Raw genomic sequence first — 13,992 nt, forward strand, 5'->3', positions numbered from 1 at the left:
TGTAACCTTACAGCCAGGAGCTGAAGTGCTATCTACAACTGATTCAATCAGAAACATTTCATAGCTGCAACTTTAAAGCATATAATAAGGAACAGAGCCAGTTGGAGTCAATCTGATGCAGCTTGAACCCAGGGTCTCTCTGCTTACCAGCAGCTGGCAGAATTAAAGATGATATAGTTCTCTTTATTTGAAGCTTTAAGTGTGATTGTCCAAACATTACTGATCTATAAACATATCATGTTGGCAGTGTGTCCATGAATAAAGCAAATTGAATTTACTGCTGATTTGAAAAGGTGATTTTCAATATAGACACTGCAATGAGTGAGAGCCAGTTATATCCTTCTCTGGGTGGGAGATATTAAATTAATTTTATTCAACAAGTGGAAGTAATTGAAGAGGACAGCAAAATTCCATACAAGAATTTTGAAAGATCTAGCCAAATCTGAGTCACCTGATCTGGCAGTATGAATTTAAAGGCCTCAGACAGGATAGTTGGGCCCCATTTAGAGGATTGGGAGGAGATCTGGGCACCACACCGTAAGGATGCTTTGGCCGTGGAAGGAGTTCAATGTGAGTTTACAAGGATGATACTTTGACTTCAGGTATTAAATTATAAGGAGATACAAGACAAGTTTAGGTTTTTATTTCTCTAGAATTTAGAAGTTTAAGGGGTGATCCAATTCAGGTTTTCAGGTTATTAAGGAAAAAAAGACATTGTAGATAATGATTAACTATTTCGACCGATTGAAGATTTTAGAACCAGGAGACATAGTCTAAGAATTAGGGTCAGGCCATTCAGGAGAGACATTAGAAAACACTTCTACATGATAAGAGTAGTACAGGTTTGGAACTCTCTTTCTTACGAAGTTGATGCTAATTCAATTGTTTAATAAAAATCTGCCTATCTCATATATAAATTTATCAAGGGACATGGACCCAAGCGAGGCATATGGAGTTAGGCCAAGGATCAGCCAAGGTCTTATTGAATGGTGAACGACGCTCAAGGGGCTGAATGGTCTACTCCTGTTCCTATTCTCCTGTGACATGAATGAAGCTATAGGTAACTTAGTTAAAAGGTTTGAAAATGCACCCAGTCAATGTATGTTTAAGGACACCATTCAAAGGTAATGGGTCTAGGCCCGAAACGTCAGCTTTCCTACACCTCTGACGCTGCTTGGCCTTCTGTGTTGATCCAGCTCCACACCTTGTTATCTCCCATTCAGAGGTTGATAGTTTATTTAGTTTGTGGTCCGTGCATCCTGAAATTCAGCAAGGATTAATTAAATTCAGAAAGAAAAGGCAAGCTCACAATATTACAGGCTTTAGGCACTGTCAAAGCACTTGAAGCCACAAGCTGACATATGAAGACGCTGACTGCCCAGACAGCCAGCCTTTAGTTCAACAAGAGAAGGGCAACAGAGTTAATGCAGTGAAACTGAAGCAAAACTAGGTTCACCAAGCAAGATAAACACAGTAAATCACAGATAGAAGGAAATGTTCTGCATATGGAACAATCTGTAGAACTTGTGGAACAATCAATCTCTGGGAAAAGATGTGAAGAGCAAAGGAAGAAGTAATAAAAGAGTCACTGGATCCTGCACAACAAGGAAAAGGGTAAAAAAAAAACCAAGACAATTCATATCATGAGAAATGCCAGTGAGATTGAGAACATAGTAGACACGAGTACCAAAGAATTGCATGAAATGGATGGATGTTTCCACAGAATGAGATGCACACAAACTTTGTGATCACGGACAAACCAACTTGAAACAATAAACCTATAAGTGAAGATTGATACTGGTGCAGAGACTAACATCATCCTGACTGTAGTTCTTAGGTCTAAAGAGATCAAAGAGAACATGGTGAAATTGAGAACAGGGAACTGAGTTCGAAGGTCAGCCATTATCACACTGAATGCTGGAGCAGGCTGAAAGGGCCAAGGGCCTATTTCTGTGCCTATTTTCTATGCGTCTATCCTGCTCAGACTACACACCAGAAGATCCTTCCTGAATATTTGTTTTAAAAAAAGGTTATCCAAGGCCATGGCCTGCAACCAAACAGTGTCATTCCAAAAGCAAATGAAGGAACTGAGATTCAACAGATTGGAACAGCCCAAATCAGGGTTGAGACACAAAAGAAAAGAAAGTTAACTGTTCTTTCTATATTGCTGAAACACATAGTTCTTGCTACTCTGAGGTTGAAACATTGTAAGGAACTGCAGGTTATCACAAAAAAACGATGAGGTGAAGGAAGCAACACTGAGGTTTATAGATGGTCTCTCCTCTTGAAAAGCACCCTGCAAAGAAGATCTCGTGCAAATGAGCCGACACATTTTAATGAAATTGTTAGATAGTTTAAAGATTTTGGCTTTCAAGACACTATTGACCTGACAATGAAATCAGTGAAGCATCCCCAACATAAAGTACAATTAGAACTTAAAGGAAAGCTTGAAAGAAAGCTCCAAGAGATCAGTAAGGCATCTACCGGGCAACAAGTCCTGCTGACACCATTGCCTATCATCCCATAATATCCCTATTCATTCATGTCCAAAAGTGTTGGTGTGAATGAAGTGATCAGCAATGTCTGAGGCACGGAGAAACACAGCAAACATTTAGGATAGCCAGAGATTAGAGAGCCCACGTCCTGTACAGTACATGGGTCTGTGCCTAATGTTGTTTCACTTTTCAAAACACTGGATCCTACAGTCTCCTCCCTCACAGGAGGAGACACTTACCCCGCTCACAGCCATTTTATTTCCCAGTGCATATTTTCGATTTCCAGCATGATAGAAAGTGACAGTGAGCATTCCTCAGCCAGTATATTCCAAGCTCCACCTCTACGTGTCAGTGAGGCCACAAACATCTGGATCTCCTTCCTAACAGCGCTTTCTGTGGACCCAAATAGGCTGTGTACCTCCCTCAGTCCTCACCTGAGCTGTCCACAGGAACCTGCCTCTGTGCACCTGGAATGAGATAACCACTTCAAATGTGGTCATAAGCTGTCTCCCATCCCTCAGAGAAGATGTAAAGTTAATCAGATTTCGGGGACTGAAAGGTTTTCTGCTGTTTCTGTGTTGCTACCACACACCCTTCAACTCCCTTTCTCACCATTTACAAAATGTTATTGCTTCATTCCATTTCTCACTCATAATAGCCACCATCTGATGAACTCTAATCAGTCTTCAACAAAACAAATTTTCCAGTTTCCACTACAGCAACGTGAAAATCAGAAGTTCTCAATGGTATACAAAGTAGAATTAAACAAACAGATATGAGCTTAGCCTTTCCTGTTGTTTCAATAAATTGTCGTTTGGCACATTTCCAGACTTATACTGACCCCACATGCCATTACCAGCCTCTGTCTTTTGTGTTTTTATTTATAAAAGAGGGGTTTGATATTTCCGCCAAAGCAACAGATTTTACACTAAATTTACAGGTCATTCAATCAAAAAGGTCCATGTCCCACAGAAATCTCTTTATATTTCTCTTTATCTAGATCCTGTCAGCATATCCTGCTTTCATTTTTTCAACAACAATCTTCATTTATAAACACATCCCAAAGGCTCTGCTTGTTAGTTTTCAAACAAAATTGGCAATCAAGCCACACAGGGCAATGTTGCGACACATGACAAAAACTTTGGCTGCAAAGTAGGCCTTAGGGAGCGTGTGGAATTCCAGAGCTTTCCATTGGACTTGCAGCATTGGGAACACACCCAGCATCCCTGACTGACTTAATCCTGCTCCTTGGTCTTTAATTGGCTAGAGCATTGCAAAGTTCAATGGACATCCTAACTCTTACGTCCCCTCAAATCTGCCTGGCTGCCAAGCACAGAATGAAACTTCAATTCAAGATATCACTGACAGACACTGGAAACAACTTATCTCCCCAGACATGTGATCCAAGAGATAGTAGGTTATGTCACAACGTGCTCCAGGGTAAAGGGACCAGTAATGAAATGAAAGGTAGTAAGAACTGCTGATGCTAGAGACAGAGACAACACAGTGTGGAGCTGGAGGAGCACAGCAGGCCAAACAGCATCAGAGGAGCAGGAAAGTCGATGTTTTGGGTAGAGACCCTTCTTCAGAAACCAATGACCTTTGATTTCAGAAAACCTGCTGGAGTTATCATCTATAAAATCTCTACAGATCACACATTCACGAAATTCAGTTCAGCCATGAAGACAGATCAGAAAGGTTAAGACTGTTTTCTTTTGGGGGAAAGAAAGGCAGAGATGAGATTTTACAGAGGCATTCAAAATTGTGAGGGCTCTGTGCAAAGTATATAGGGAGAAACCATTCCCACTTCTGAAGCGATTGACAATGAAGTGGCACAAATTTAAATTAATTGGTAAAAGAAACAAAAGCAACATGAGAAAACAGAATTTCACACAGGGAGTGTTGAGGGTTTGGAATGCAGCGCCTTACATTGTGATGGAGGCGGATTCAATTGAAGCATTCAACAGAAAGTGAGGCTATTATCTGAAAGGGGGAGCATGCAAGGTTACAAATAAGGGGCAAAGGAATTGCAGTGGGTGAATTGCTCATTCAGGGTGTCAGGGCAGTAAGGATGGGCGAAATGGCTTCCTTCTGCACTGTTACAATTCTGTGGCTCTTTGTCAATCAATCCCTCCTGCTGAAAATCCACATTAACATCCAGCATTACTGCATCTGCTATTAAAGTGCAAATATAATGCAGTTAAAGCTTCTCACTCAACATCATAACAACTGTTAGCAAGGAACAATGGGAAATATGAGCTGATATGTGTTTGGGAAATTCACAAAGACAAACTAAGACCCTCAGTTTTTTAGTCCTGGGTTCATGGATCTGATGTAAAACTGCACAATATGCAACAACAATAACTTGCATTTATGTAGTATCCTTTTATGGGAGTATCCCGAAACAAAATTCATCACAGAAACATATTGGGAGAAATTACGACAGATGGTCAAAAACATGACAAAGAGATATATTTTAAAGGCAGAGAGAGAGAGAGAGGCGGAAAGTTTTAAGGAGGCAATTCCAGAGCTTAGCTTCCAAGCAGCTGAAGCCACCGCCATCCTAAAAATGTAATAAATAGGAGAAGGAGTAGGCTATTTGACTCTTGAGCCTGAGCCTGATCAATAAGGCAATGACGGGTCTGATGTGGCCTTAACTCCGTTTGCCTGCATGCCTCCTGTAACACTTGATTCCCTTGTTAATCAAAAATTTACCTCAAGCTTGAACATATTCAGTGACTCAGCCTCCACTGCTCTCAAGGAGGCAGAATACAAACACTAACAACTGAGGTAAGGAATTCTTCATCTCTGTGACGGAAGAAACCAGCATTGTTTCACATGTAGATTTTTGCATCTAAAAACTGATCATCCAAATCATTAACCTGTGGCTGTGGAACTTTGCAGCTTACTTCTTCCAAACATCAGCGTAATTAGTCACTGATGGAATACCCTCACCTCCTCTGTCATGCTGTGAGCTGTTGTGTAAGGGCTTCAGGTTCCTGGAACAACCTTGTAAAAATATCACTAAAGTATAAATAACACATTGCGGGAGAAGTTAAAACAGACTAGATCACTCTGCTCTAGAGACTACACTAAATTACACTGAACTACACACAGTAATCCAGAAAGATTGAGACAGTGTATGAGAATGAACGCAAAGGTTATGATTTGACACTTGTATATCTAAGATTTCTTCATGTAAAGCAGCGTTTAGTATGAAAGCATAATAAATAGTGTTACTTAATTGTCTAAGTCTAAAGAGAGTTCTTGAATTTGCCTTCTTCTTGGCCAGTCTGTCTTATAGCCAAACTCACTGTAAGGCACCAAAAACATGGTAAAAGATAACCATCACGTGCTGTATGTGTGTGGCATCCGTCAGTCTCAAAAGACCATGGATCTGTACCTGAAGAGTTTTGATTCAGCTGCTGGCGATAGCGCAGTGTCTGTTGTGGCTATACAGGCCTACGTGGGAGTGACAGTCTCAGTTGCAGCGACTGCATTTGAAGACACTCTCCTCCAGTGTTGCCATGTTGCTTTCTTTCCGTCGAGCTCATTTTTCCCCCAGCGGCAAGCCTCAGTTTCTTCTCTCCTCGCTCCAGCCCCCTGTGTAGTTCTCATCTCCAGCGTGAACGATCTTTTGATGTCCAGGTCCATTGACTTCATATCCCTTTGCAGACGTACTTGAAACGAAGATGAGGTCGTCCCCGTACAGCACATCTTTCAGGATCCTCCCGTCTGGCATATGGTGTACGTGACCCAACCAGCGGAGGCGGTGTTGTTGGCGTAGGGTGAAGAGGCTGGGTACCTGGGCACTGGTGATGTGATGTGATGCAAAATAACAAGTGTATGTCTGTGTGTGCTTCCATGTGCGTTTGTGTGTGCGTGTTTGCACTGATGTAAATGAAGTTACTATTCTCACCATGCTCATTTGTACCACTAATGTTGCTAAGACAGACTGGGCATTCTCATTTCACTGTTGGAAAAAATTCAGCAGAAAAAGCCAAACAGTTAAGGCAGCACTTAACGATAATAGTGGTGTTGTGCTAATGTAACTGGACCAGTAATCTATGACACCAGGAAAATGTTCTGTGGTTATAAATTCAAATCCCACCATGGTAGGTGGTGAAGTTTAATGTTTCATTCAAAATGTGGCAACTCGGATGTTGCAACAGTCCTGAAGTATCATGCTGGGAATGTCAGCCTAGATTATTGCGCACAGGTCCTGGAATGGACCCAAATGGAGGATTGCTGAATTTTCGCAAGTGGTCAGAGGCATACACCAAGATCACAACATTCCACTAGACAACACAGTGCAGAGCTGGAGGAGCACAGCAGGCCAGGCAGCATCAGAGGAGCAGGAAAGTTGATGTTTCAGTTCGAGACCCTTCTTCAGGCTTGCTACTTCCTCCAGCTCAATACTGTATTGTCTCTGACTCCAGCATCTGCAGTTCTTGCTATACCTGAGTCCACTAGACCAGTCTGTCTTGTCATCCTTTACTGGTGTTCCTTTCTCAGGATCTTCAGTATTCTTTCATCTCTCAGTGTAAGTAATTCAAGGACCAGGACTTTTTGACATCTAATTAATAACCTTTATTGATAAACAGAGCAGCACAAGATATCTACATCACAGTGTCCATGAGATTGGTGCATGCTCTCAAGGCTGATGAATCTCCAACATTCACTGTAGTTCCAAATCAGATAACACTGAGATCCTAGAGTGTCTTTGATACAATTCAATGTGTCAGGTTAGTGCAAGAACAGTCATGTTGAACAAGAAAGGGAAGTTACCATGTGCACTATAACTCAAGCTGCCTATTGTGCTCCAGACATTTCACGAGGTGAGACCTTGTGTGATTAATATTTCCTCTGTTATACTTCTGTATCCATAGCAACTCCAAGTAATTATATAATTAAGTAATTAAATGTAAATAAGGTATTGCAATTTTCATCAAAGTGTCTAATGTCTACAAGAATATAATTAACTCCATCAAAGCACCTAATCTCATTCAGACTGTTCTTGGAGAGATACCTGTGATAGAAACGCTCTCTCAGTCTTTTGTTATTTTTGTTCTTTTGCTCTCTCTCTCTCTCGTCTACGCACTTGTCACTTTCACTATACTCCCGAATTAAGCATGTGAGGTTAAAGGTTAAATCTAACCTGGCCATGGTCTTACAATCACTCTTGAAGGCTACAGTAGCTGCAAACAATGAACGTGATTCTGAACACAAAGCAGCCACCAAAACCATTCCCTGCCCCTACCTCCATCTCTCCAAGAACACTAGCAAATCCAGACCTTAGTTATATCTTCAGTTTGAAAGCTGTTTTAATTACACAACTGAACCTCCTCAAACACCTTCCCCCACTTACTCTATCAATGTTTGCACCACTCCTTTCTTTTAAGACCTTTGTTGGTTTCTCGACCTTCCTGAAAATCTTCCAGGATTTTAATTAGGACTACATTGTGGCAGCTACTTTTTAAAGCAAAAACTGTACAGCCAATCAAGATGAATCTTTCTCAACCAATTTTACACCATCAAGCCTGGGTCCAAGCCTTTTTACTACAATCAATGGTAATTGAACCAACTGCTTTTCATTAGAGACCAGAACTGAAGCTGTATCCTTAATCTGTAAATGTTCCTTCGTATAGGTTCTCAATCTAGCCAAGATCTTGTGCAAACTTAAGGGTTAGAGTCAAGAGCAAATTTTGTTAAAGACTTGTTTTGCGATCACTGAAATGCCTGCGCCAATATTGACTTCCATCAGAACTGGCCAACCGTTCAATCAGATGTTTGTTTTTATTGGTTCTGCTTTGGATGTTGCTAAACAATTTAACTGCTTCAAACCAGATATAGTTGGACTCTCCAGGGTGTGTACTCTGCTGGGTACCAACCTAGGAGTTGTCTTGCTCAGTTCAGGCCTCGTAGGACTCTATTGCTGTTGAGTCTGATACAAATTCCCCAGTACTCAAATTGTTGAGTGTAACCAATTGCATCTCAGAGTTGGAGGACTTTTGGAGTCATAATATTCCTTAACTAAATCCATCAAGTCTTGAAAGGTTTTGATATCTGGTCCCTCAGGAAAAGTTAGGTTCTTAATAACCAAAAAAGCTGTGGGTCCACAAGCTGTCAGGAAAATTACTGGTTGCTTTTCATCTGCCCCAATGTCATTTGCCCAGAAAAAAAACATTTTTTCCACACATTGGGGCCAGTCTTCGATAGCATAATCAAACAAGTTAAACTTCCCAAATAAAGACATGATGCCAGAAAAGCTTACCCCAAATCAAAGATGAATGTTGCAAACAAAATTCTTCAGGAGCATGCTGTTCTCTTGTCACCACTGAAATAACTCCACAGAGGCCGGTATCCCATCACCAAATCACCCTTTATTTATATATGGTGAATCTTGACATTGATCCAGCTCCCTCAGAGCCATTTCTCAGAGTGAACAGAATAGCTGACATTCTTGTTCTTACCTGTCAGCCAGGGCTCCCTGACTGGGGCTGTTAACCTGATCCAATCAGGGAAATCATATTCTCTGAGATCCACAAGCCTGACGTTGTTACACTACACGAAGAATCTCCAGTCCAATGAGCTTAGAGAATTCTTAAGCATTCTGGTGGATATGATTCCACTTCTGCATCAAACATGAATTAAATGTCACTTGCAAAAAAAATCATCAAACACTCTTAAAGGTCAAAGTGTATGGGAAGACAAACTGTCATCTGGTGTCCTTTTCTGTAAAGGTCCCTCTGACTCATCACAAACTCCATGGGTAGTTACAGCATGCTCTGAAGAAGTCTTTGTATTCAACTCCATGTTAACTCCATGTTCTCTCTCTATAGTTGCTGCCAGATCTTCGGAAAATTTCAAACACATTCTGCTGTTATTTCAGGAACAGCACTGGTTAAGTACAGAGGAAAGTTCCTGTTGTTTATACTGTCTCATCAAAGTTTTCCAGGATAGGTACAGCAGGTATAGGGTAAAGCTTCATCTACAATGTAGCTATCAAATGCTGGGTGGGCAGGTAAAGGGCAAGTTGGATGTAAGATAAAGCGGCCTCTGCACTGTCCCCTTCAAGAAGGGTGGATGTGAATAACATGTTGTGAGTTGAGGAATAAATAGTAACATTTCTCTCCCTTCCAACAGAGCTTTTGAGATCATTTACATCCAATAATTAGGCAAAGGTTAACATCTCAACCAAGAGACACCATTTCTGACATTGCAGCACTCCCTCAGTAACATGATAATAAACCCAGATTATCACACTCAAGTCTCAAACATTAAACCTCCTGATCTGGAGGTAAGTGAGGACACAATCCCATGAAACATCTTTCTACATGACCCACTCAATATAACCGGCGCATAAAATCCTCACTTTTAAGCATTTCATATGTTCATAGTCATTTTCATACCATAGTCTTACAGACCATTGGGCTGTATTAGAGAGAGAGAGAGAGAGAGAGAGACGGCTGGTGGTGGTTTGACCTGAAGTTCTCCATACCCCAGGCAAGGGGTAAGGGTGGGAAGGAGAAGTCTGCATGGTAACCTCAGCTAATGCAGAAACCAACACTGTTGCTGTCACTGTGCATTGCAAGCCAGCAGTTCAGCTAATTGACCCCATTATCAAACAGAACTAATTTAAAATAAAATGTTTTAATTTGCTGTCTGTCAATTTTAAACATTACAAGCTGGTTTCTGAATTTTCCAGTTCGACAGATGGAGAAGCATGAAAGGAATCAGCACAATCTGGATTTTACCCAGTAAATCAGTCCTCTCTGCATTGACCATTTTGAAAACAGACTGGTAAATGTTGCCTCTCCTAAGAGATATTTGCACTTTTTTTGAAAAATAACTACAACATCAAACTGTAAAGCACAAACAAATAGCCGCAAATGCATCAAACAGGCCAGTTAAATTCCTCTTCATGATTGCCTGTGAAAACTGATTGTTTGTCATCCAAATAAAACATGACCTCTCACACAGGAAACGCAAGAGCAGCTGTATACAAGTCAGATCTGTCCCCTCTCACTCTCTCTTTCCCTGAGTTCTCTGTTTCTGCATGTCACTCTCCATACATGTATCTCTGCCCTTTCATCTGCCTTTGTCTTCATATGCACATTCCTCCACCTGCTCCTTGTTTCTATCTGTAAGTCTTTTTTGCTCTCTCCCACCTTTCAGTTTACGTCCCTAATTTTTCTGTTTGTATGTCTTTCCATTTCTCTGTCTTTGTCCCTGTGTGTGTGTCTTATCTCTCTGTTACTGGGTCGTGTGCTTGTATGTCTTTCTGTAGGTGTGTGTGTGTGTGTGTGTGTGTGTGTGTGTGTGTGTGTGTGTGTCTGTGTGTATCCGTTTTTCTATCTCTATCTTATGTAAGCATTGTATGAGTTTTGTCCCTCTGTCCTCATGTTTATGTATTTCTGTTCTCTCTCTCTCTTTCTCTCTCCCCCCCTCTCTCTCTTTATGACAATTTCCTTGATAAGAGTAATCTGATTTCCATAAATATGGAACAATCTTTGAGGATGTAGTGTGATCAAGCATAGCAATATGTCAGTATTGATAGCAGAAAGATTTTCTTTACTCCCATCAATATTGAAGTCTAGGGTAGCCCGTTGTAGAGATATTTCAGCAGATTTGCTTTTATCACTGCTTCTAGGGAGACAGCCAACAACATTAAAAATGAAGATCCTGGGTTTTAAACATATCTTCCCACATTGTAAGTAATGATCCTGACAAGTGTAATAAAATGTGCTTTACAAGACTGATCCCACACTGTGATTTCTGGAGGAGAATGGCCAAGGAATTAAAGCCCACAGCATTAAGGAACCTTTCCAAATCTCTCACAGAACCCGTCTCTGAAACACAGGAGGGCACAAGTTTAAAAAATCCTCTCCACTTCAAAGCTAGTGATATCTGGACAGTTGACACTTGCATACATCTTAGGAACTAGACATTGTAAATTTAACTGCTGTTCCACCAGAGTGAGAGGATATGTGTAACAGGCTGAAAGTAACAAGGTGTTTTTATACAGCACTCTTAATTTGGTGAAACATCCCAAGATGTTTCACGTGAGTCCTACATGAGAATTCAACTCCATGCCACTTAAGGAGACACTGGGATTGGTAATCAAAAGCTTGGTCAACAGGTTTTGAGGAATGTATTAAACAAGGAGACTGAAATAAAATGACAGACAATGCCAGGGACCTTAGGTACCAGCTGTCTGAAAACACAGTTAAATCAAGGATGCATGAGATCCAGAGGAAAGTTATAAAAGAAGCAAACGGTCCATGCTGTGATAGATTTGAAAAGCTGCAGGGGAGGTTGTACAGGACGGCACTGTCGAAGAATCAACATGAGCACAATGAGACAAATGGGGCATACCCAGGTGCATCTGCACTTACATTCACTTTAGAAATACATCCCACAGTGTCTGCCCTCATTTTTCCCTTGACTGCACTGCACTGTTGAGGGACAGTACTGTAGGAATCTTGCTCTGTTAAAGGGACATTGCTGTGAGAATCCTGCACTGTCAGAGGGACAATGCTGTGGAAACCCTGCCCTGTCAGAGGGACAATGCTATGGGAATCCTGCACTGTCTGAGGGACATTGCTGTGAGAATCCTGCACTGTCTGAGGGACATTGCTGTAAGAATCCTGCACTGTCAGATGGACAATGCTGTGGAAATCCTGCCCTGTCAGAGGGACAATGCTATGGGAATCCTGCACTGTCAGCAGGACAATGCTGTGAGAATCCTGCACTGTCAGAGGGACTGTACTGGAGTCCTGAAACATTGAAATGGCGTGACTGAAGGAACACTGTTCTCTCAGAGGGGTACTACTGAAGGGGTGTTGCGCTGTCACAGGAACAGTACTTTGGGAGCTTTGCATTGTTGGAAAGGCATTACTGAAGGATTACAGGCTGCACTTTTGGAGTGAAGGTATTGAGCCAATTCTGCGTTGTCAGTAGGATCCTACCATACGGGGTCCCACTGCGCTCTTGGAGGGGCAATGCCAAGGTAACGTTACGCAGTTAGAGTGACATTACATAGGGAGCACAGCATCGTGGAAGACAGTACTAAAGAAGCACTAAAGAAAAGGACAAGACGTTAACTGAGGTCCTAGAAAATCCAATAGCATGATATCAAAGAATGGTAGTTGAGTTTTCACCAATGTCCTGGCATACCTTAAATCCTTAACCAACATCACCAATCATTATCTCATCACTTTATGTGGAATCTTGCAGTGTGCAAGTTGGTTCCATGCTTCCTACATTATAACAGCGACTTCACTTCAAAAGTGCTCATTGCCATTAGAGCCATTACATACACCTTGGGATATCCTAAGATTCTGAAGGGTGCTATAGAAATGCAAGGATCTTAGTCTGCCATGATGTTGGACTGCCCCTTTTACATTCTCAGTCACTTTCAGTGAACATTTCTAAATGGAGCTGCATCAATCCAAATTTTAGATATGTAAGTATGTAATTATGCTCTGACACACACAGGAGATTTAACATCTTGCACTATGTTCAGTTTCCCCACTCTGACTTCAAAAGGAGAGTCTGTTCGCCTGCGATTTAACTTCACCACTGGGCTCTGAGTCAATTCCATTGAAGGGAGCCTTTGATTTTTTTTGCAGGAATGGGGTAGTTTGAAACCACAGACACCTGTGCCCGTTTCCAAGTCATCCCAAGACAAGATAAGGATCTCATACTCACAGTAATGAGTCATGCACAACTGCAGAACCACTACATATTTGGTGGTGATGGCAGAACAGCTAGAAGTTTAGAGGTAAGGGCTGCTTAGGATCCTACAGGAAGAGGATTTGTGTTTCCTTTAAGGACACATGAGGAGGGCCATTTAATGTGGCCACTTCATTCCTCGATTGTCTTTCTCACTGAAGTTGAAAATGGGAAGCTGTCGCAAACCATGAAGGTGGAATGTGCCAGATCATTTTCTGTGGAGAAACGAGTAGAGGGCTTACCCCTAATTGATACTGTAGTAATTATAGGAAATATGGCAGCCAGTTTGCATACAACACAGGAAGAAGAGTTATTCACGCACTTTTTCTGCCACACTGACCCTCTGTAATTAGAATAAATACCACCTTTTCTGAGCTGTTATCATTTCTGAAGAAGGATCTCTGGACTCAATGTTAACTGTGTTCTCTCTCCACAGATGCTGTCAGGTCTGCAATTTCTGTCGTCCAAAGAACTTCAAGTGATGATGACTGAGGGATAAACATTGATGGGGTTAGTGTTCTTACTTCCAAAATCACAGCCACAAGATCCTTTACAAGGAACATGAGGGGGCACACACGATCTCAATTTAACATCAGCATCTCTGACAAGAGATCTAACAATGCAGTGCTCCCTCAGCACTGTCCCTCCAACAATTCAATGTGCCCTCAACTCTGCCTCTCTGACAGGGCAGCAGATTCTCAGTACAGTCCTGAGGGCTTGTTTTCATCTCAAGTACCGGGGTAGGGCTTAAACCCGGAAC

General features: G+C 41.6%; 1 protein-coding gene and 1 long non-coding RNA gene across 3 annotated transcripts in view; one reads left to right on the forward strand and one right to left on the reverse strand.

Moving 5' to 3' along the window:
* Nucleotides 1-13,992, reverse strand: part of LOC125459330 (polypeptide N-acetylgalactosaminyltransferase 18-like) — a 222,732-nt gene that overhangs the window by 176,115 nt on the left and 32,625 nt on the right. The gene's annotated exons all lie outside the window — the stretch shown is intronic.
* Nucleotides 1-13,992, forward strand: part of LOC132210689 (uncharacterized) — a 90,945-nt gene that overhangs the window by 42,602 nt on the left and 34,351 nt on the right. Inside the window, exon 2 of the long non-coding RNA XR_009446849.1 lies at nucleotides 13,669-13,742. This is a non-coding gene — a long non-coding RNA (uncharacterized LOC132210689). The remainder of the gene's footprint in view (nucleotides 1-13,668; nucleotides 13,743-13,992) is intronic.

This window comes from Stegostoma tigrinum, chromosome 17, assembly GCF_030684315.1.
Source record: "Stegostoma tigrinum isolate sSteTig4 chromosome 17, sSteTig4.hap1, whole genome shotgun sequence".
Taxonomy (NCBI): domain Eukaryota; kingdom Metazoa; phylum Chordata; class Chondrichthyes; order Orectolobiformes; family Stegostomatidae; genus Stegostoma; species Stegostoma tigrinum.